This window comes from Pinus tabuliformis, chromosome 5_1 (genome assembly GCF_031772625.1).
Source record: "Pinus tabuliformis cultivar Carrire ecotype Pingquan chromosome 5_1, CPIR1, whole genome shotgun sequence".
NCBI classification, from domain to species: domain Eukaryota; kingdom Viridiplantae; phylum Streptophyta; class Pinopsida; order Pinales; family Pinaceae; genus Pinus; species Pinus tabuliformis.
The window spans coordinates 522,382,876-522,405,748 of record NC_142305.1 but is presented as its reverse complement, the minus strand read 5'-3'; positions in this window follow the sequence as shown (position 1 = coordinate 522,405,748).

Here is a 22,873-nt window from a genome sequence, read left to right as displayed (position 1 = left end):
CCACTACTAGTGGAGAGACCCACTTGCTGTCAGATATTGGATAAATAAAGTTTACATCTAAAAGTTTTTGTAATTCAGCGTTCACAATATCCTTAAGATGAGGGTTTAGTCTTCATTGGGGTTGGCGAATGGGTCTAGCATCCTTTTCTGTATAAATGTGGTGCGTACACAGCTAGGGATCAATTCCTTTCATGTCTGGATAATCCCATGAAAAATATTCCTTGTATTTTCTCAGTAGTTGGACCAGCTTTTCTTCTTGTTCAGGAGTCAAGTTTTTGTTAATGTTCAAGGTTTTTCCTGGCTCAATCTCTATAGTTTTGTTGTTTGAAACAGAGGTAGTAGGTATTGATTGAACATGAGTGTCTTTGAGGGGATCTTCTTCTAGTTCATTATCAAATGTTGTCTCTATCATGTGACATTGTAGATGGGATCTAGTTTCTGGTTGGTTAATAAAACTGTTAATGATGTCGTCCTTTGTTTAGTCTTTAAAATCGAGGGCATCTTCTATGGTTAATGGTGATCTAATGTTTTTATTCAAGTATGATATATGTTGTTTCTTTGTTTTGATGATTATTAAACTTGGCTGGGCTAGAGGGTATAAGGCTAAATTCTTGACATTACTCCCTCTTGCTATGGTCATGCTACCTTGATGACAACGAATGTAAGCGTCAGCAGTTTCTAGCCAAGGTATACCTAAAATTAACGGGTGTCCATCTAGTTGGTTTTTGGGATTAATGATCAGAAAGTTGGCAGGGTATTCCCAGGAGTCTACAGATACCATTACATCATGTAGTGTACCTTCTGGTCTGACTACCGATCGGTCAGCCAACTCCGATAAGGTTGTGGTTGGATCTAATGATGTAATACCAAGCTTTTGACAAGTGGTGGTTGTTACGATATTGACTGCAGCTCCTAAATCAACTAAGGCATTTGGAAAGGAGTGTCCATCAATTTGCACCGCAACTATAGGATTCCTTGGGTCCTCATATTTTATAGGTGCCTCTCTTCCTGATAGTAAGTCAGATAGGGTGTCGACTACTTGGACGGTTGTGTTAGTTGTTATTCTCCTCTTTGGCTTTTTTATACATAATTCTTTGGTGGTTTTTGCATAGATTGGGATATCTTGGATAGCCTGGAGGAGTGGAATTTTTATACACAAATTTCTTAGTTCTCCCAGAAGATCAAAGTTAGGATGTTCTATTGGGCACGGTATGATTAGTCGTTCTGGGAATGGGGGAGAAGAGGTGGTTGCTTGTTCATGAGTCTGTTGTCTAACCACATTCTCTTCTTGTAGTGGTTGTTCTAAAGGTAACGATTTTCAACTTGAGCATTTTTGTCTCCCTCTATTTCTATTATGCGCCCAGACCTTAATTGAAGGTCGTTGCACTCCCTTAACTTGGTTTCTAGTTCTGGTGCTTCGATTATTTGAACAAATTGAACCGGTCTATTATTAGGGTTCAGGTTGGGTTGGGCTAGGAGTTGCGGTCTTAAGTTGGTCTGTGGATTTTGTTGCAATGTATATGGTGTTGGCAGTGTAGGTTGAGGGAGAGGGATTGTTCCAGCTGACTGATTCATTGGTCTTTTCCAGTTTGACTGCCATGCCTGACTCTATGAAGTGGAAGGGGACCATTGTGTTGGATATGCATTATTTTTCCAAAATGGTGGACAGTAGGGAAAGTTTGGCCAATTGGTTTGATTTGTTTTATTTGGCCATGGTGATGAAGGAAATGGTTGTTGTGACTAGTTGGGGAAAGCTGGCTGATTTTGCCACATTCCATTATATTGCTGAGGATTATACTAATGGGACTAAAAAGAAGAGGATGGATCAATGGGTATACTTGTTTGTCATGGCTGCCATTGACGGTGCTGATTGAGTAGGTACACTAGTTCTGATTCTTCTTCTGCCTCCTTGTAGACTGCTTTCAGGCCCAGGAGTGAGGGACAGTTTTCTGTGGAGTGGTCTTTTGTGCAGATGGCGTAGGCTTGGACTGCATCTAGTGGGCATTCTTTATGGTTGTGTTTCTTTCTGCATCTAGGGCAGAATATTGCCAAATTTTTCTCTGCTTCTGCTTTCTTTTGTTTAGCTTGCATAATATCAAGCTGTGTTGTCAGAGTCCCTAGAATATCAATTTTGAAGTCTTCCAGTAGATTACCAATTTCTGCACGGGTTACACCTCCACCAGAGATCTTGTTATCCCTTGTGATAATGTCACGTTCTGCCAGCTTTAACCTTGTACTGCCTCTTGAACTCCTGATACACAAATCAATAATGTCAGCAAAATTTTCTTGATATATGTCACCTTTGCCCATGATGTTTAATGTTTCAACCCATTGTTCCTTCATCCCTTTAATTAATGTAGTTTTTAACACATTATCAGGTAAGGGTAAATATGCATAAGGAGATCTCTAGAGATTGTATTGAACGCGTTCTACATATTCCTCCAGTGTTTCATTAGGTCTTGCTGTCATTTGAAATATTTTGTCCTTTAATTCTCTGGACCTACAATAATCCTGATATTTCTTTAGAAAAGTAGTTTTCATCTGATCCCAATCGTTTATAACACCTCCTCCTAACCCCATAAACCATAGTAAAGCTGATCCTTTTAATGTGGAGGGAAATAATTTTAGTTTCTAGGGATCAGTGGTATAGTCATACCCCTGGAATAATACATCGAATTCAAACAGAAATGCATCTAGATCTTCCGATGTTAGGCCATGGAATGTAGGAATATGCTGAAGAGGAGTGGCCTTCATAGGTGCATTAACCGCAATGTCCACAATGGGATATTGCAGTGTGGAGGTTTGAGGTGTTTACTGGTTCTGGGCCATTTGATCAAATATGTGCCAATATCCTTCTGGGATTTCTAGGGAGTTATTCCTAGGCTGACTAGAAGGAGTAGGAATGGCCTTAATAGCACTTCCTTGGTCTGGGATAATGAGTGTTCCTTGCTGAACTAATATCTGGGGGGATTTTGGCTTTTCAGGTTCTTCAACTTTGTTTTGGATGATCTTGACAGCACTTCCCTTATCTAGGTTGCTTAGTGTTTGAACTACTCCAAGAGGGGATCTTGGTTCTTCTATTTCCCCTGTTTCTCCTCCTCCTTCACAGAGGTTACTAGAGTTCCCTTCTTGTAAAGAAATTGGGCGAGAATTCTCAATTTCTTGAAAATCTTGCTCAGTTTCTTCTGTTTGGCTATGTACCTCAGCAAAGGCTACAGATGGTGATTTTGTGGCCCGAATGGAGTTATTAGGTTGTCTAGAAGCAACTTTTCTAGGGCCTACTGATGGCTGAGATTTTGCTTTCTTGATGATGTCATCTATAAAGGTCGATCGGCCAAGGATCACCGGTCCCTTAGCTTTGTCAGGTTTGGGTAGTGGTTTTGGGGTATTTTCAAGTCTTTTCTTCTTAGTCATACACACAAATCAAATGCTTATTTCTACCAAAAAAAAATAACAAATCTGCTGGAAAGCAGGCGGGGGAGCAGGGTTGTTACATGCTCCATACGCAGGTTCTTACCTTCCATTTTTAATACCCAATTCTATCCTAGCAGGCACTTATCAGATGCACACTACTCTTCTTAAAAAAACAAATGGCTACACTCTCCCCGGCAACGGCGCCAAAATGTTGAGGTATAAAAGGTGTCTTTTTAACTCCTATTTATCCTACATTAATCATCAATCCAGGTACGATTTTTTATTTCAAGAGTGTACTCAGTTTGAGGCGGGAAATTTATTCCAAGAGTAATGTTTTCTAATTTGTAGTACAATGCTTTTAAATACACGAGTAAATGGATGCTTGGAATAAAATCTAATTGCAATCACAAGAAACTTAATGTTCTGAAACTTAAATCCTTCACTACAACAGGTACCAGTCAAGGATGTAGTAGTAATAACTCTTTCCTCTGTCAACTGATATAAATGGAATCAAACATAAACAAGACCTTCAATCTGAGAACTTAGACAGTGATAGTCAATGTCCTTTACAGTTGTCGATCTTACACTCCCCACCAAAACAGTTAACTGGAAATGACAGCTCAATCAATAATGCTACTAGTGAAAATGGATCAACACGCTTGCTGCAATAACATTTAAAAGGTAAACCCAAATTCTTGCAGGAAAGAAATAACACTTATCTAGTATGAATGAACCACAAAGCTAACTTAGCAGAAATGAACAACAATACTAGATTAATGAAAATGAACAACAATGTTAAATGGAAATGAACAGCAACACTAAATTAATGAAAATGAACAGCAAAGCTAAGTTAATAAATAGTAATGCTAAAGTAATGACAAGCTGTAATGAACAGCAGAGTCCGAATTGAACAACAAAGCTTTATAACCAGAATGAATAGCACAACAATTTAAGTTGTGATGAATATTAATCTTGTTATGGTGAAAGAAAATGACAACGCGATCCAATTACGACTTTATGCATGAAACGATTTCAGGAAAATGTAAAGGAACAGGAAATTAGAAAGCAATGCAATTCAAAGCAATGAAAAGTAAATCAAACCATCACAGGACTGGAACAGTAAAATAATGGTACAGGTAGCAAGTGGATCCCCCAGGGCCGGGCCCTTAGCCGCCAGTGAAGCACCGCCGAACTTACTCCAGTACCAAATAATGGAACAGTAACTGATTTATGTATTAATCATTTATAAAAAGTTTACAAGCAATCGTACTCTGTTTTAACCAACGAGAGTCAATGATCAAAGTAACAGCACAACAGTGAATTCTAAAAAATGATAATAAATTGCCCCGTGGGCTACAAGTGCTATCCCTTTTTATAATGGCCAGGCGGATATATCAAGAGTACATATAAGTTTTGAAGCAGTGATCCCTCAGGATCCTTTCGCTTTCTCTTTGATTTCCAGTTTATCGTTTTGTCTTCTTGTGCTGATGTCGTGCTTTCCCTTTCTTTTCCTGGACTATGCGCTCCGATCTTGATCTCCTTACCTGAATACAGCTTCTTGGTGAAGGGATAGCAGTTGCTTCTGCTTTTTCTTTTCCTCCCGAATAGTGGTTTTCCATTTCTTCCCTTTTCTGTATATAAAAAGACAATAATCGGTTATTTTGTATCAATCACAAATCTTCTTAATTCAACCATAATTCTTTAACATATTACCATCTTAGAATGTAAAGGAGTTATGATTCAAAGGAAAAAATAAAGAAATAAATGGAAAATACATACATTTTCCATCGCTCAACACCTCCCATGGCGGATGAAAAAAAAGACAAGGGGGCAGGAGATCCTATCAAAATCTTGCTCGAAGAAGTCCTCGAGCGACAAAGGAATGCAATGATGGACAATTTTGCCCAGATCCTTCATCGGCTTCCAACGACTACTCTGGAAATGCCACACCCTTTAAGGTACAAGTTAATTTTGAAATACCCATCTTCGAGGGTCAAATAGACATAGATGCCGTAGATAAATGGTTAAATTTGCTAGATGGGTATTTTTCTATTCATGATTTTTCTAGTCAGGAAAATATTATTTTTTCTCTTCTCAAAGTAGCCCCCCACGTCAAGGACTGGTGGAAAACCTACTGCGAGCAGAAGGATGAAAGTACGGGCTCACTATTTTCAGCTGCACGCACTTGGAATTCATTCCAGAATGCCATCAAGGAGCAGTACTACCCTGTGAAAAGCTATGAGGACAAATACATAAAGTGGACCACACTGCGACAAGGAAGGGACCAAGATGTGCCAGAATTTAAAAATATTTTTCATACCCTTCACACATAGTTGGGTATCAAGGACTTTGAGCTACATTTGGTACTCAAATACCACGGCTGCCTACACAGATACATCCAGGACGAGATGGAGTTCCTGAACATCTCCTCGATCGGCATGGCGTACCGATACACTGTCAAAATTGAGTAGAAGTTTAAATAGAAGAAACGAGAGTTTGGATCTGCGAATCTGAAGCAAGGGAAAGGCTTCCCCAAATCGTAGAACCAAGGAAAAAGCCAAGACGGGGAAACCCAAGAAAAACTATCGAAGCCGCAAGAAAAGAACAACACCACGAAGTCGAAGAAGGACACAGGAAAGTGGTGTGAGTTCCACAAGAGCCCCACTCATAAGACAAGTGAGTGTCGGACCAAGCAGTCGCTGGTGGCCGAGTTGAAGACTTCAGAATTAGATTCATGTTCCGAACCGGAGTCAAAACTTGAAAAGGGGAATGGCAAAGGGAAGAAGATCATTGACGTGGAGCCCAACACCACTGTTGCCACCACCAAGATCCAGAAGAATGAGCCTGAAGATCTAGAGGAGGGGGAATGTCTTTTCCACTCATAGATGCGGGTGAAGGGTTCGTCGCTGCAATTCATTGTTGACAGTGGAAGCCAAAAGAACCTCATTTCAGCAGAGGTAATGAAGTGGTTGGGCCTACCGACTACACCATGCTTGTAGTCGTACAGTAACGGTTGGCTTCACCAAGGAAGAGATCTCTGAGTTCGCCAACAGTGCCACCTTTCTTATAGCATCAAATCCTTCACAGACGAGGTATTGTGTGATGTTACACCTTCGGATGTTTGTGATGTATTATTAGGCTAGCCATACTTGTGGAGGCAACATGTTGTGTATGAGTCAAAGCCTCGCACTGTCATTATTTCTTTGTGTAATTCTTTATACAGGATACGGAGGTAGCCCCACCTATCGCCACCTCTTTGATCACTACTAAGAAATGCAGCAAGCTCATCTCCCAGACTATGAAATTCATTTTCTGTTTGGTTCACTCCCAAAGTAAGGGGAAGAGCGTCACCACATCCATGACCTCCGCGAAGGGTTCCTGAACGCAGTAGCAGCAGCAAAGGGATACAGTCATGACAGAACATAGGAACAACTTCTCCTCACCCACAGGGGTACCACACAAGTTTCAGGTGAGAAACAAAGTCTGGTTGCATCTGCAGAAAGAACGCCTTACAAGAGCCCATCAAAAGCTCCAACCATGCCAACATAGTCCTTACACCATTACCAAGGCTGTGGGAAATAATGCTTTGAAGCACATCATTCCCCCATTCCTTCGCTTTCATAGAGTGTTCAATGTGGACCGTCATCGACCATGCTTCCCACCATTACTGGACACATCAGATATTGCAGAACAGCTCACCATGGACCAAATTCAGTAGATGGAGGAACTCAATGCAATGGGGACCATTGCTTCCTAAGGGGCAAGGAATGATCCAGGTGGATGTTGGTGGCCACCCACCTATCCCACTTGGACCCCCACAACTGTGATGCAGGAGCATTCAACCCAAGAGAAAATCATTGTAATTAAGTAGACATAGGGGGTCATGTTTTAGAGAAGTTAGTTTCCTAAGTCTCAAATTAATGTAATATTTAGGCCTTTAAGGAATTAATTAGATAATTAGAGGAAGTTGTAAATGCTCTCAAATAAATGAGAACATGAGTGGGCAATAATGACAAAAGAGTCTAAAGTCAATTAGGACTCTTTAAGTAGTTCAATGATTCGAGGAACTAAGGAGAGCTCTTAGGAATTAAATGGATATTAGAAGTGGACGTAGACAATAGAGGATTTAGGAGTCAGTTTAGTAGATTTAGGAGTTGAACCAGGATTAATTCAACGAACCTTTCTGGGATAAATGTAAGCCTACAAGCAAAGTAGTAGGGGAGGCCACGAATAGTTGAGGATCAGGCCTGTGCGAGACACAAAGTCTCAAATGTAATTGTGTGTTTATATTTATATATACAGAGATTATTCCTGATTGTGTCAGCGTGTGGAACGAGCATTTCATGAATGAATTGCTTGTGAATTCGTAGGTTCTATAACAAGTTTGCAGACAGAGTTCAGAGGAACGTGCAGAAGAGTAGAATGATTCAGAGGGATCATAATGGGTCATTGAATCCAATTAAGGAAACAGAGTGAAGTTTTGGAGAATTGCGAAGAAAGAATTCACTGAGGAGTTCAGCTCAGAGGAAGTTGAGTAGTGGAAGCAGAAAGCAGAGTTTGAAGAAATATGCTGAGGAGAGGAACGATTCGGAGAAATCATAATGGAGCATTGAATCCATTCGAAGGATCCAAGAGGACAGTGATCAAAGGAGCATGTGGAGTTAAGCTCAGATCAGAGTGGCACAGTGGAAACAGTGAAGGATGAAGAACCTTTGAAGAAACCCAGAAACTATCGTAACCACTGAAAATGGTGTAAAAATTAAGTTAAGAAGAAGAATGGATAAGTGAAGTATCCATGCACAGTAGCCATCAGATCGAGAATACAAACGACCATGATTAAATTGCAAGAGTAGGGAAATCGGGATCGCATCACAATCCTTCAAAGGAAGGAAGCAATTGTGACATGCGATGTATAGCCGGACTCGAAACCCTATCGAATATGGCCTAAAACCCATCGGGTCTGAAATATATGTTAGATTGGAGTTTAAAGTGGAAGAGTCAAAGATCATGCGATAGATGATAGTGATATTGCAACATCATCAATAAGCGATGAGGCTAATTGAAGATCGGGTAGATCGGTGATCGGAGAAGGCAGAGATCGGAAGTTATAGCGGAAAGGCTCGAAGGAGGAAAACTCGATGATAATTATAGTCGTGGGTGTAGTGTTTTGAGTTCCGACCTATGTGTTCCGGCGGAGTTTTCCTTTATATTTCTCTTGTTCCCATGTAATTCTAATATATGTATTGCCCAAGTCTTTTAATGCAAAAGTGATGTTAACGATTATGATAGTCGCAGATCAGAGTCGGAGAGGTGGTGAGGCATATATGTATGTAGGACCCGCGAAGGGAGCGATGTCTGATTGTGATAAAGGTAGCCTTAGAAAATGTGCAGAGGCCGTATCGAGGCAGAAAAAGGTGTGTTAGCTTATGTTTTCCTTTGTAAATGGTTTTATAAGGAAAATAGCGCCGATGGGTAAGTTTTATGTATTAACCATATATAACCAAAGATAAGAGGGAAAAGGTTATATATGCGGACTTAAGGAGTTTAAAAGTCCCGATAGAAGGTTTAAAGTTGGGTGATTAATTTCCTTTCAAAAGGAAAATGTGGGTTAATGTGTAGACTTTGGTAAGTCTATGAATCATTCCGCATGAGACTAAAAGAGGGCCTTAACTATTAGAGATGGAAGATTTGACTCCTTTGCGAGTTAAATACCTGGGACACATGTGTGGATGCATTTTACATGCATACTGTGGGTGTAAGCATGGGTAACCCTGCATCATTAGTAGTATCAGAGCTGAATTGTAATTAAAACCGTTGGGGTTAAACAGAACAGAGAAATTATATGTGAAAGAATTAAAAGTAGAGTTATGTGTTAAGGTGTTTATGCAGGCAAGGAAGGATCAAATTTTAATCTGAGAGAAGGAAGGCCCATAGAGGTGATGTGTAGCAGAACTTGCAGATGCAAGAGACAGAGGAAATCCATTCAAAGTACAGGTGGAATGGTGAAACAAGATCATGCTGAGATCTTGAAAGTGAGGTAATATGTTTTGTTTTAAATTGAGAATGTGTGTTTTTACACTAATGCAAAAGTGACAGCAAGAGAAGCTGTGAGAGGAGAACCAAATGTGTTCTTGAAGACAGAGTAAGAAAAACACTCTGATGGAGAAGTGGTAGTGAACCTGAAGAATCCAACAAGAGATTAGACAGAGAGGACAGCTGAAGTGTTCTCAAGAGAGAGTGAGAGATTGCAGAAGCCTAGAAGGAGCAAAGGTGTTGCTTGAGAGGAGGTTCCAGATAGAGGACCCGTTCTTACCAAAAACTGAGTGAGGAGAGATTACTGAGGTAAGATTGCAGCGAGGAGGACTAGCTGTTGCAGAGGCTTGTTGCATATAAATGAAGAGCTCATAAAGAAAGAGGAGAAGAAGACGACTACTGATAGTCATAGCAGAGGTTCAAATAGAAGCCACAACAGAAGATATGAGAAGAATAATGCCAAAGCAGATGGCAAGAGGATGAGTCAAGAGGAAATTGACCAAGAGATTGCAGAGTTAAAAGAACAACTCGATGCATTAAGGAGGATACTAGAGGACAGCCAGAGACTAGGTTGGGTCTTGAGGTAGAAGCTAGTGAAGTGGTGTAAGTTGCAAAGAAGGCTACAACAAAGGCAAGTGAGGTGGTTGATGGAAAAACTCAAAGAAGCTGAGTTAGAAATGGAAGAGTCCATTTGTGAACCAGAACAGGGAGAAATTTTGGGAGAGAGTTAAGTTGAAGACTTGAAGACTGAAACTTCAAGTGAGGCCAAAGAGTCACATGGTTTTAAATCTGACAATTTTTGTATGTTTGCAGGTGAAACATGTAAAGAAAGACAATTTGCTGATATTGTCATAAAGGAGAAATAAGGCAAGCATAATCTAAATTTTGTTCTGGAAGAAGATGAGATATATAGGTCTCATATACAGTTGGGGAAAGATATCAAGCAACCAAGTGAAGGGCTTGAGGAGATTGAAGAGGAGATCATTGAATAATTTTTGAGTCATAGAGAGAACTTGGAACAACAAGGAGACATGATGGCTGAAGCATCCAGTGAGACCACAAGGTCTTATGTTTTTAAAATTGATAGTTTGTGTATAATGACGGGTATTGCAGGAGAAAAGCAACCTTTTGATGATATCTTCAGAGTAGATGAAGATCTAGAAGTAAAAGGTGACAAAGAAAACTTCTCAGAAGAAGAAGAATTTGACTCCATACAGAAGAAAAAGTCTATGGATGAGTTTATAGAAGCTGTCATAGAGATGAAGAATCAGGATCTTATTCTGATGAAGAATGAAGAAATACTATCTCAGAAAGGTAATCAAATGAGTTTGATTAATGTTGTTAATGAAAAACAAATGTAGGAGAATGTTAATGAAGATGATGAGACAAGGACAACTCTGGGAAAAGAGTTACAGAGGGACAACAAGGCAAAATGTACTGAAGAAAAAGAGACTATGTTAGTTGAAAACATCGTAAAGGATCATCAATTCACCATGATGATAGGCACAGTGGAAATAGCCATGGAAGCTGTTGAGATAGTCAGTAAAAAGGAAGGACATCTACTGAAAGATGTTAAGAAGGAAGAAGTCTATGCAAAATACTTAGCAAAGGAAAAAAGGACATCTGATGATTTATCAGTAACAAAGGAAGGTATGGAGAATTGTGTAAAATTTCCAAAATCTACTCCGATTGAAATTATTGAGTTATATAGAAAATTAGATTTTCAAAGAAGGGAGTTGGAAAAATAGAGGATAGATGTTTAGGATAGACTGCTGAAAAAGGAAGTCAAAAGAATTGTCATGAATGACAATCATAAGGAAAAGGAGATGGATATGAAATTTCAGCAGATTGACACTGCAAAGGAAGGAGTTCACTACAGTGGACAAGAGCAGGAAGACATCATTAGAGCAGATGATGTGGAAGAGAGACTAGTTGACAGTCTCATGAGTTATTTTGAGAATTCAAAACAACATACTGATGTGCTAACAGAGGAGAAAGAAACAGAGCAGCAAATTGAATTGTTTCCAAAGGAAGATAAGGCACAAAAGCCTTATGTTTTCAATTTTAACAAGTGTTTTGTGAGTGAAGGTTTTGTTGCAGATGCTAAAGGAAATTTGGCACAAATGAGCAGCCAAATAAAGATGAAAGAAGAAGATTTTGTGGAAGAATTTCATCCATGGAACAGAGATGCTCAATTGCTGGAGATAATTCTGGACAATCATGATTTAGGGCAGACATAAATAATCATGAAAGAGGGTAAGGATGAAAGGGAGGAAGTCAACATAGGAGTCACAACAAAAGTTGAAGCAAGAGTAAGCAAAGAAAAGGTTGGAACAAGAGCAAAAGAAGAAGAAAAAGTAAACCAACAGCTACAAAGTGGAAGTAACCAGTAGCAGTTTGAAGAATTAGTGGACATCAACAACAACCTGAAGCAAAGAGAAAGAGGAAGAAGTAAGGGGCTGAACATGGACCAGTCCAAGAATGTACTGGAGACAGAGATTGATGAAATATGGCAGCTGATGATGAAGCAGTCCAAATGGAGGAAAATGGTAACAACATGAAGCATGATCAATCAGAGTTTGAACCTGATTGACAAGAAGAAGAAGATGGAGCAAAAGACAGCAGAAGTGCAGCAACAACAAGGAACAAGACATTTGGGCAATTACAAAACAAAGTATGGGATCCAAGAAGACAAAGATCAGAAGATACATGATCAGGAGATCATGAATATTTTCTACTTTGGGAGTCTGATGCAGGAGCATTCAACCCAAGAGAAAATCATTGTAATTTATTAGACATAGGGGGTCATGTTCTAGAGAAATTAGTTTCCTAAGTCTCAAATTAATGTAATATTTAGGCCTTTAAGGAATTAATTAGATAATGAGAGGAAGTTGTAAATGCTCTCAAATAAATGAGAACATGAGTGGGCAATAATGACAAAAGAGTCTAAAGTCAATTAGGACTCTTTAAGCAGTTCCATGATTTGAGGAACTAAGGAGAGCTCTTAGGAATTAAATGGAGATTAGAAGTGGACATAGAGGATAGATGATTTAGGAGTCAGTTCAGTAGATTTAGGAGTCGAACCAGGATTAATTCAACGAACCTTTCTGGGATAAATGTAAGCCTACGGGCAAAGTAGTAGGGGAGGCCACGAATAGTTGAGGATCAGGCCTGTGCGAGACACAGAGTCTCGAATGTAATTGTGTGTTTATATTTATATATACAGAGATTATTCCTAACCATGTTAGTGTGTGGAACAAGTATTTCATGAATGAATTACTTGTGAATTTGTAGGTTCTGTAACAGGTTTGCAAACAAAGTTCAGAGGAATGAGTAGAAGAGAAGAATGATTCAGAGGGATCATAATGGGTCATTGAATCCAATTAAGGAAACCAAGTGAAGCTTTGGAGAGAAGTTGCAAAGCAAGAATTCGTTGAGGAGTTCAGCTCATAGGAAGTTGAGCAGTGGAAGCAGAAAGCAAAGTTTGAAGAAATACGCCGAGGAGAGGAATGGTTCAGAGAAATTGTAATGGAGCATTGAATCCATTCGAAGGATCCAAGAGGACAGTGGTCAAAGGAGCATGCGAAGTTAAGCTCAGACCAGAGTGGTGCAACGGAAACAGTGAAGGATGAAGAACCTTTGAAGAAACCCGGAAACTATCACAACCACTGAAAATGGTGTAAAAATTAAGTTAAGCAGAAGAAGGAATAAGTGAAGTATCCATGCACAGTAGTCGTCGGATCGAGAAGACCAATGGCCAGGATTAAATCACAAGAGTGGGGAAATCAAGATCGCATCGCAATCCTTCAAAGGAAGGAAGCGATTGTGACATGCGATGTATAGCCAGACCCGAAACCCTATCGAATATGACCTAAAACCCATCGGGTCTGAAATATATGTCGGATCGGAGTTTAAAGTGGAAGAGTCAAAGATCAAGCGATAGCTGATAGCGATATTGCGACATCACCGATAAGCGATGAGGCCGATCAAAGATTGGGTAGATTGGCGATCGGAGAAGGCAGAGATCGGAAGTTATAGCAGAAAGGCTCGAAGGAGGCGGACCCGAAGATAATTATAGTCGTGGGTGTAGTGTTTTGAGTTCCCACCTATGTGTTCCCACAGAGTTTTCCTTTATATTTTTCTTGTTCCCGTGTAATTCCGATATATGTATTGCCCAAGTCTTTTAATGCAAAAGTGATGTTAACGATTCCGATAGTTTCAGATCAGAGTCGGAGAGGTGGTGAGGTGGTGAGGTATATATATATGTATGACCCGCGAAGGGAGCGATGTCCGATTGCGATAAAGGTAGCCTCAGAAAATGTGCAGAGGTCGTATCGAGGCGGTAAAAGGTGTGTTAGCATATGTTTACCTTTGTAAATGGTTTTACAAGGAAAATAGCGCCGATGGGTAAGTTTTATGTATTAACCATACATAACCAAAGGTAAGAGGGAAAAGGTTATATATGCGGACTTAAGGAGTTTAAAAGTCCCAATAGAAGGCTTAAAGTGGGGTGATTAATTTCCTTTCAAAAGGAAAAGGTGGGTTAATGTGTAGACTTTGGTAAGTCTATGAATCATTCCGCATGAGACTAAAAGAGGGCCTTAACCATTAGAGATGGAAGATTTGACTCCTTTGTGAGTTAAATACCTGGGACAGATGTGTGGATGCATTTTACTTGCATATTGTGGGTGTAAGTGGGGGTAACCCTGCATCAAACTGTCTCTTTCAGTTTTTCAGTTTCCATAATTTTAGCACAATTTACTATTTTTAGCTGTTTTTCGGGTCCTGAACTTCTGGAGTCGTTTTGAGGCCCTAAACGATGTTTTTTTGGGAAATCATGGAGCAACAAGGGTCCATGGATTGATTTTTCTCTTCCCAAAGTTGTAGTGCTCGAATATATCTTTCTAACGCACTATTGTACGCATCAAACGGAGATCGGGTGCCAAAGTTACAACCCCAGGAAGTTGATGTACCAACTTACCCAAAACGGGGCCCACAATTTGGCGTTTCATCTTCTAGGGTTAGGTTTTGGGATGTTAAGGGTTTTCCATTGTTTCTCAACAATAAATAGGCCTTCGAGCCTCATTGTAACACATTTCAGAGGCATGTAGCCATCACATCTCTTCTCAGAGATAAGCTACTATCGCCTTAGCTGGTTTATTTCCATTTTTGTTTGTAAGCATATTTCAGTATTTTACATTAATGAAATGAAGTATTATTTTGGCTGCATCTTTGTGTTTATGGTCATCTTTGTAATTTGTTGCGTTCCTGTTTAAATCCGGATCACTTGATGATGTTAATTTTCACATGGCTTATGCAAATGATCATGAACCATCACGTGCTATTTTCACACCCAGTTTTGAAAACCATACAACTAGCACTCGATTGCTGAGAAAAATGGGATCTAGTGGAGGAGGACTTGGGAAGAATGGACAGGGAATTTTTTCTCCTATTAACCATGTAGTTCAAACATCAAGAGAAGGCCTTGGATGTGATCATGCTGCTACCTCATCACCTACATCCAACTGTGTGGTGCTTGAAGAAAATGGTCATGTAAATTGTAATAAACATCTTGATGACATGCATGCTAATGTCATTCCAAATGAAAATGTTGTGGTACCCAACTTTGAGTCTGGAAAAACAAAAAATGAGCTATAAGCACATCCTCATTAGAAGAAATTACCTAAGAATTAGCATTATTGGTCAATTAGTAGTCCAACATTCAGATCATTACGGAAGAGACATGAGAGAATGAATTGTGGACCAGTTCTGACCATCAAGATTGTTTGTGGATGGATCAATGGATGGTCATGGCATCATTTGAACCAATGCTTGCAAAATTCATATCATCATGTTGCATCATTTGTTTGTTGTTGATTGTGATTGTTCCCGCAATTGTGTTTCAGGGGGGGTGGGGGAATTTTCTGACAATGGAGACTATTGATTCTAGCTCCTTCCACAGTTTTGTTTTGGGGGGGATAGTTAGATGGTGAAAAATTTGTCTCTTTTATCACTATCAATGTGATGGTGACGGTGTTCAGACAACTTCAGGAGTGTTGTTGTACGACATTTTCCATACTTACCAACATAGATCCATTTAGTATGGATCTAAAATGAGCCAAGAGGGATCAAATTTCTTCTTGTGAAAACTTTTTTAGAGTGCAAAATTCAATATGTTATTTTTCATTGTTTAAATTGTATTTTTGAATGCTAAATAGAGTATATATAGGACCAAATAATTTTTTTAACTATAAAAACTTAATTTTTTTCTATATATATAGATATATATGAAGTTCATATCGACATAAATTAGTTAACATTGATCTTCTAGTTTATTTAAATCTCTTGTTGAAATAATTTTGAAAAGTATAAGATTTAAACATCCCATTCACACATTTTTTACTTTTAATTACTTTAGCGTATATTCATTTTTTTTTTTAATTAGAGCTGACATTATTTTCTATTTAAAACATATTTTTATTTTAAAGGGACACAGAAAGACAGAAAAACTTACACATCCTCTCATACTGGGTTGTAGAATGAGCCTCTCAACTCAACAAGCCTAATTGTTTGTTGGTTGGGTGATGGTGTTGCTTTTATTTGAAGCCTTTGTTCTGGTTCTTTACTGGCACCTAGTTTCATTTGAAGCATTTTTTTAAAATTTGACAGTGTTTTCCACTGTTGTGCCTCTGCAACAATCCTACTTTAGAGATCAACTAGCCTCATCAAGGTTTCGCGACTCTCATCTTCATAGTTTTGGTACTTCATCATTTCGTACTTCTTGATTAGAGCAGGTCTATGTTCTTTCCATTCAATGGATTGTTATGGGATCTACAATTTCAGGTGCATGATAATTTGAGTACTAGCATCTTTCTCTCTTTTGGGGGGAAGTTTTTTTCCTATGGGTTTGAGTTTGTACATGGGATCAAGCCTCATTGTCGAGACCCATTCTTTGGTTTTTTTTTTTTAGTTAGTCTCTATGTTTCGCTTAAGAGGAGTCTTAGAGTCGGTTTTTTCAAAACTTCATTTCCCTATGAGCTAAGTATGGTAAGTTATAAGCTCACCTAGGGACTTTCATGTACCCAGTTGTCGTAGTTATCCTTAACGAACACTCAGCCTTCTCCGTTGCTATATAATGGAGGTCTTTTATGTACTTTGATATAAGCTTGTGAGTAATAGAATACTCTTATAGTATGGATGTTGTAATGTAATGTAATATAATGTAATGCCCTATAAGCATTTTAACTAGTCAAAATAAAATAAAAATAAAAATACAATATAATATATAAAATATAAAATTAATAGCTATAATAATAATAATAATAATAATAATATATAATATAATATATAAAATATAAAATTAATAGTTATAATTATAATTACTAATTACTAATTAAACTAGACTAAAATCATCTTAATTCTTGATCTACCAAATGTCTAAAGAGATCAAATATGTTGAGATCATTTTTTTTCAAGTGAAAAGAGATTTAATTTATCTGAACCCTTGGTAGATCTGAAATTAAGATAGATCTAAGCTGATTATAAATTGATATTGAACATACTTTGTAATGTGATTTGTGAATTTTATTAATTTTAAGAATTAGTAAAATAAAAAATCTCAAAATCAAATTTTAAATTTTAAATTATAATATGGAGAAAAAAAACATGGAAAAAAATAGAAAGAAGAAAAAAGAGAAAGAATAGAGCAAATTTTTTTTATGTTTACAAATTAATTGAAAATTAATTCCAAATTAAGGGGGGGCAGAGGGATTAGGGGATGAAAAAGGAACGCACTACGTGAGAGTTAATATTAATGTATGTAAATAGATTTCAAATTCTAAAATTTTATAAGTTGGAATAGTAAATAGATTTTAAACGCTAAGGTTTTATAAGTTGGAATTGGTGATAAGACTTGTTTATTTATATATGGAGTTGTTTTTAGTGCAATTTTTTGGATTTTGGAGTTGTTTTTAGTGCAATTTTTTGGATTTTTCGGTGACGGAGATGAAATTTTGATTTGTTTTATTTAAACTGGTTTTTTGGCTGTATATATGGATTCAACACACTAGAAAACTCCTCGGCCACTTTAATTGTGTAGGGTTACCCATCAAAATTGTGATTTCAATAAATTCCTGCTGGATTTTAGAGAAATTAGACCGAAAAAAACTTTAAAAATATCACACTAAAAACAACTCATTTATATATTATTTATATTTTATTTTTATATTAATAGAGATATTCTTAATCATATTATTAATTAATAACCACTCTAAGCTGGATTACGAAGGTATTATAGTTATTTTTTTATATTAATAAAAATATTTCTAATTATTTTCTTAATTAATAACAACTTTGAGTTGGATTACCGAATTATTATAATTATTTATATAGAGTTGTTATAATCGCGACAAACTCATTGCTAGATTCCCGGAATTGTTATTTGACTTGAGTATTCATTATGGAATAGTCATAATAGGACAATTGATGTCCACTTTTCATACATGTTATCATATCATTATATTAATACACTATCTATGGATAACATTATATTAATACACTATTTTTATTTTTATTTTATTTTTATTTTTATTTTTATTTTATTTTTATTTTTATTTCAAATGGATCCAAATAGTCTTGAAGTATGACTTTTGTGAGTGGAACAGTGAATTTGATTGATTTTAATTTTTATTATTTATTTTTTGTTGGTCAAGTTTTAATTTTATTTTTTAATGATAAATTTAATTTTATTGAAATTTTTATTCTTAATTTAATATAAATTAATGGTTATAATATAATTCAAATGATGTAATAAATTATTTTATATGTTCGTAAGTTTTTATAAGAATTTTATGCGAGTGATGGGACCCCAAAGCCTGAAACCGCCATTTTCGTGGGAGAAAAGGAACGCACTACGTGAGAGTTAATATTAATTTAGGTTTTGATAGAGATATTCTTAATTATTTTATTAATTAATGACACCTTTGAGCTGGATCATAGAGTTGTTATAATTGTTTATAGAGTTGTTACAGTCTTATTCCCGGGATTGTTATTTGACTTTGGAAATTCATTATGGAGTTGTCATTATCGGGAGAATTGATACCCACTTTTCATATGCGATTAAGTAGTCATTATCACGTTATCATAGCATTATATTAACACTATTTATTTTTTATTTCAAATGGTCTACGTTATTTATTTATTTTTTCAAATGTTCTACGTTATTTTTTATATTGTGTTGGGATAAGCATTTGATTAATTTTCAATTTCTATTAGTCATTTGTGGTTCGTTGCTTTTATTTTTTTAAGTTGAATTTAATTTAATTTTATTGAAAATTTTATCATTAATTGTCATAATATGATTTCAAATGATCTTGGGATGGTGTTGGGATAAGAATTTAATTAATTTTTAATTTTTATTATTCATTTGTGGTGGGTTGTTTTTATTTTATATTTGTGGTTCGTTGCTTTTATTTTATTTTTTTGGGATGTTGAATTTAATTTAATTTTATTGAAAATTTTATCATTAATTGTTATAATATGATTTCAAATGGTCTACCTTATTGGGATGGTGTTGGGATAAGCATTTAATTAATTTTCAATTTTTATTATTCATTTGTGGTGGGTTGTTTTTATTTTATTTTTTTGGATGCTGAATTTAATTAAATTTATTGAAAATTCTATCATTAATTGTTATAATATGATTTAAATGATGCCATATTTTTTTATGTGAGTAGTTTAAAATTAGTTTTATTTTTGAAATTTTATTTTCAACTCACTTTTACTAATTAAATAGTTATTGTAGATATACAACATGTTTTTTTATGAGTAAAACTAAAGATCAAATATGGACCAACTAGATAATGACAAATGAATTTATGAATGAGCATAATACATTATCGAGTTGTCTTTAGTGTGATTTTTTGGTTTACTTCAACTTTTTGGAAATTTTTCCAGTAGGTATTTTTGGTCTAATTTCTATAAAATCTGGTAGGAATTTATTGAAATCAAAAGTTTGATGGGTAACTCCTACATAATCGAAGTGCCCTAGGGTTTTTGAGGGTGCTAAATCCACATATACAATATAAAAACCAGTTTAAATAACACAAATCAAGATTTCAACTCATATTTTTCCACCGGATTCCGGTACCATAATGTCCAAAAAGTCGCACTAAAAACAACTCCATACATTATTGGTTATGTTAGGTTCTTATATCAATAGGAGTCATAATTTTTAAATGGCTGAGATTAAACCTGTAATATGTACATACCTTTGCTTTCTTGCAAATGTTTTCCATATTCAAAAAAATTAAAAAATATAAAGAGGGTATGTCCTAAAAGAAAAATCGAAGGACAAAAATAATAAAAAGGTCAAAAAATATGAAAAATATGAACCTCAAGAAATAAAAAGACCATGAAAGTGTGCAAGTCAAAATGCCACTACTATTACTTTTTGTGCAAAATAAATGATTGTGTGTAGCTTGTAATCTTTGCCACAATCCATGATAGTCAAAATGTTCAAACTTGTCTATTTCATGTTTCAATTTCATGTTCATAGACAGAGAATAAAATATGAGAAAACTGTTTAGTCTTGGCAGATAAGTAAATTAGGTAGAGTAAATAAAAGGAGCTCAACTGTTTAATCTGAGCCCTTGGATGTAATAAGGTTAGATTTAGTTAGTTTACTATTGTAAAGAAAAAGAAAAATGTTTGACAAGGGTTTGCTAGCTCAAATGCACCCTAATAAAGAGAAGTAAAAATGGTAGGATGAGTAGATGGGTAAGTAGAAGAAAGGTTGCATAATTTTGATGATTGATTAGACAAAAGCAAGTGTATCATCTTTTTCATCATAAAAGTCACATATGTGAATAGGCACTGAAGCATGCAGACAGATATGAAATTCAATTAATTAACTCCCTTCATTCATTTTCCCCTTTTACTTAACTAATTTCCCAAAATAAAGACTAAGGTACTTAAAAAACCTAAGTCAAAGAGGCTCAGAGCATTTCTCTCACTTTTGGAGGGACCGGACCCTCGGCTCAATGACTCATAGGCTATAAGTACTACAATCCCCTCATAAACATTTACCCCCCTTTAGTTCATATATTCTTCCTAATAAATCCCTTTTCCTAAGGTTAAAATTCTATTTTTCCTAAGGAAAAGCAATCACCCCCATGAATACCCATTTTTTCTAAAAAACCCACAAAAATACACTTAGCCTGAGTTATAATGTTTCTATGTAAAAATCAAATCAGTTACAATGAAATACATTATACTTAGTGCAAATTCATTCTCATTTATTTCCCGCAATTTTCACATTATCTTCTGATTTTATATTTATTAAATTTCAAAAAAAACCCTTTTTCCCATATATATTTATTAAACCCCTTTAATATTAATATCCCTACCCTGAAGTTTGAAATATAAACTTTACATTATCCGAACCACGACAAAAGACATAATTAATCGATCTGCCATTAATTAAAGTCAAACCATCCACCAACCACATCTCGCCCGATACCTTAACCCCCACCTTAATCACACATTAAGCTAAAACCACGGCGCTTAATTGCCCGTCGGGCCCCCCCATTACCTTCCGTGCAACTCCTGCGCTCGACCACTGCACGTTCTCTCTCCTCCCCATCCAACGGCCCATGTTGATTTCGGAAGGGCCTGAAATCCGAACGATACCTGCCCAAAATGGGTTGTTTTCTGCTGGGCCCCCGAGGCGACGTGGCGCTCTATGAATGGAATCAGTGCCTCCCCCCAATACTGCCAAGCGCCCAAAGGCTGTGCAAAGTAAACCACTTATCGCTAGCCTGCTACCTTCCGAAACAATCACTGTTCACCCCGCTACGCAACAAACTGTCACTGTTCACCTGTACCCACCAAATTGACTTTTCACGCATAAATCCAAAAAAGCCCCAAATCATTGCTTTATCATTTTTTTAACTGTATTTTTCCATGCACGCGCCTGTGAACGTTGAAAGTCGTCAACCCACATACACTTGCACTCAGAAGATGCCAAAATCTCCCAGATTGCCTTCCAGCCTAATGGAAACCTTTTCAACCGTTTAGAATCGCCATTTACCTGGTTCAGACCCAGTTTTATTTAATTCCAGGTATTTAAGCCAGAATCCATTGAAAGCCTTGTAAATTTCCAAACCATTCTCTAAGTTTTCTTAATTGAAATTAAAGGGGAACTTTAGTAACTTAAAACCCACCTGGAATTGAACCACCATTACTTTAATTTACCTTCCCCATTCTTAAATCCACAAGAACTAAGAATGGCAACCCCAATTGCCATGGATGTCAGACCAATTACCACTCGTCACATGGACCTGGACTACCTTCCCCTTGCTGACAAAGATTTCCAAATCAAGGACACCTCTGTACATGAATCCCCTCTCAAATTATACTGCCGATACAGAGACCAATACCTAAACCATGCTGACAAAATAGGTCTTTGGGAGTCTAATTTGCCCAGGTACCAATTCCCTAAGGTGCACATCTTTCCCGAGATTGTTCATTATTGCCTTGCAAACTACATTCCCAATCAGAGAGCAGTAATGTCCCCTGACCAAACCATACTTGTCCCCTGAGCAGTAATGCTCTGCTCTTTTTAGGGATTTGGGTTAACATTTTCCTTTGGGCTTCTTCGATGGGGCATGTGCAGATGGTTCATGTGGTTGTGATGCTCTTATCAGAATCTTCCCTAATAGGGAGTTTCATTTTTTTTTGGAATGGCGGTAGAAGTATTAATAGTGGGGCTGAGATTGTGGCGCTGTGGGGTTTACTCCAAAATGTTAATTGGCTTTCCATAGATTCCATCAGGGTCACAAGTGACTCTAAGGTGGTCATTGATTGGTTGCAGGGACAAAACCCTCTAGAGTTTCCTTTGCTCCACCAATGGATGGTCAACATTAAGGCTCTATGTTCCTCCTTCAATGAAATCTCCTTCATGCATGTGTACCGAGAAACAAATTTAGTCGTCGATGTTCTATCCAAGAGAGGGATCCCTCCTTGTCCTTGTATTATGGTTTTTGAACTTCAGATTGATGGAATATTACAGGAATCTGGTTCCTTTGGTTTATGATCCCTGTTTTGCTTATTTTGGGACTTGCCTTTGTTTCTCTGCTGCTTGCCTTTGTTTCTTTGCTTGGTGTATCTTTTCTACTAGTCCGTTTAAGATTCACCTAATTTATATATGTTGTCAATAATCTTCCTAGCAATTCCCTCTACCTCTTTAGTGTTCTTCTAGAGAGTTCTAGTTTTTTTTTTTTTTCTTTTGGATTTTTGTGCTCAACCTGTAATTTTTCAAGTAAATATTATTTTCTACTTAGAAAAATCCATACAAATATTTTTTAAATAGTATGGGATTATTATTATTCTAGAAGAGCAATATAAATCAAATTCATTCCATACACTT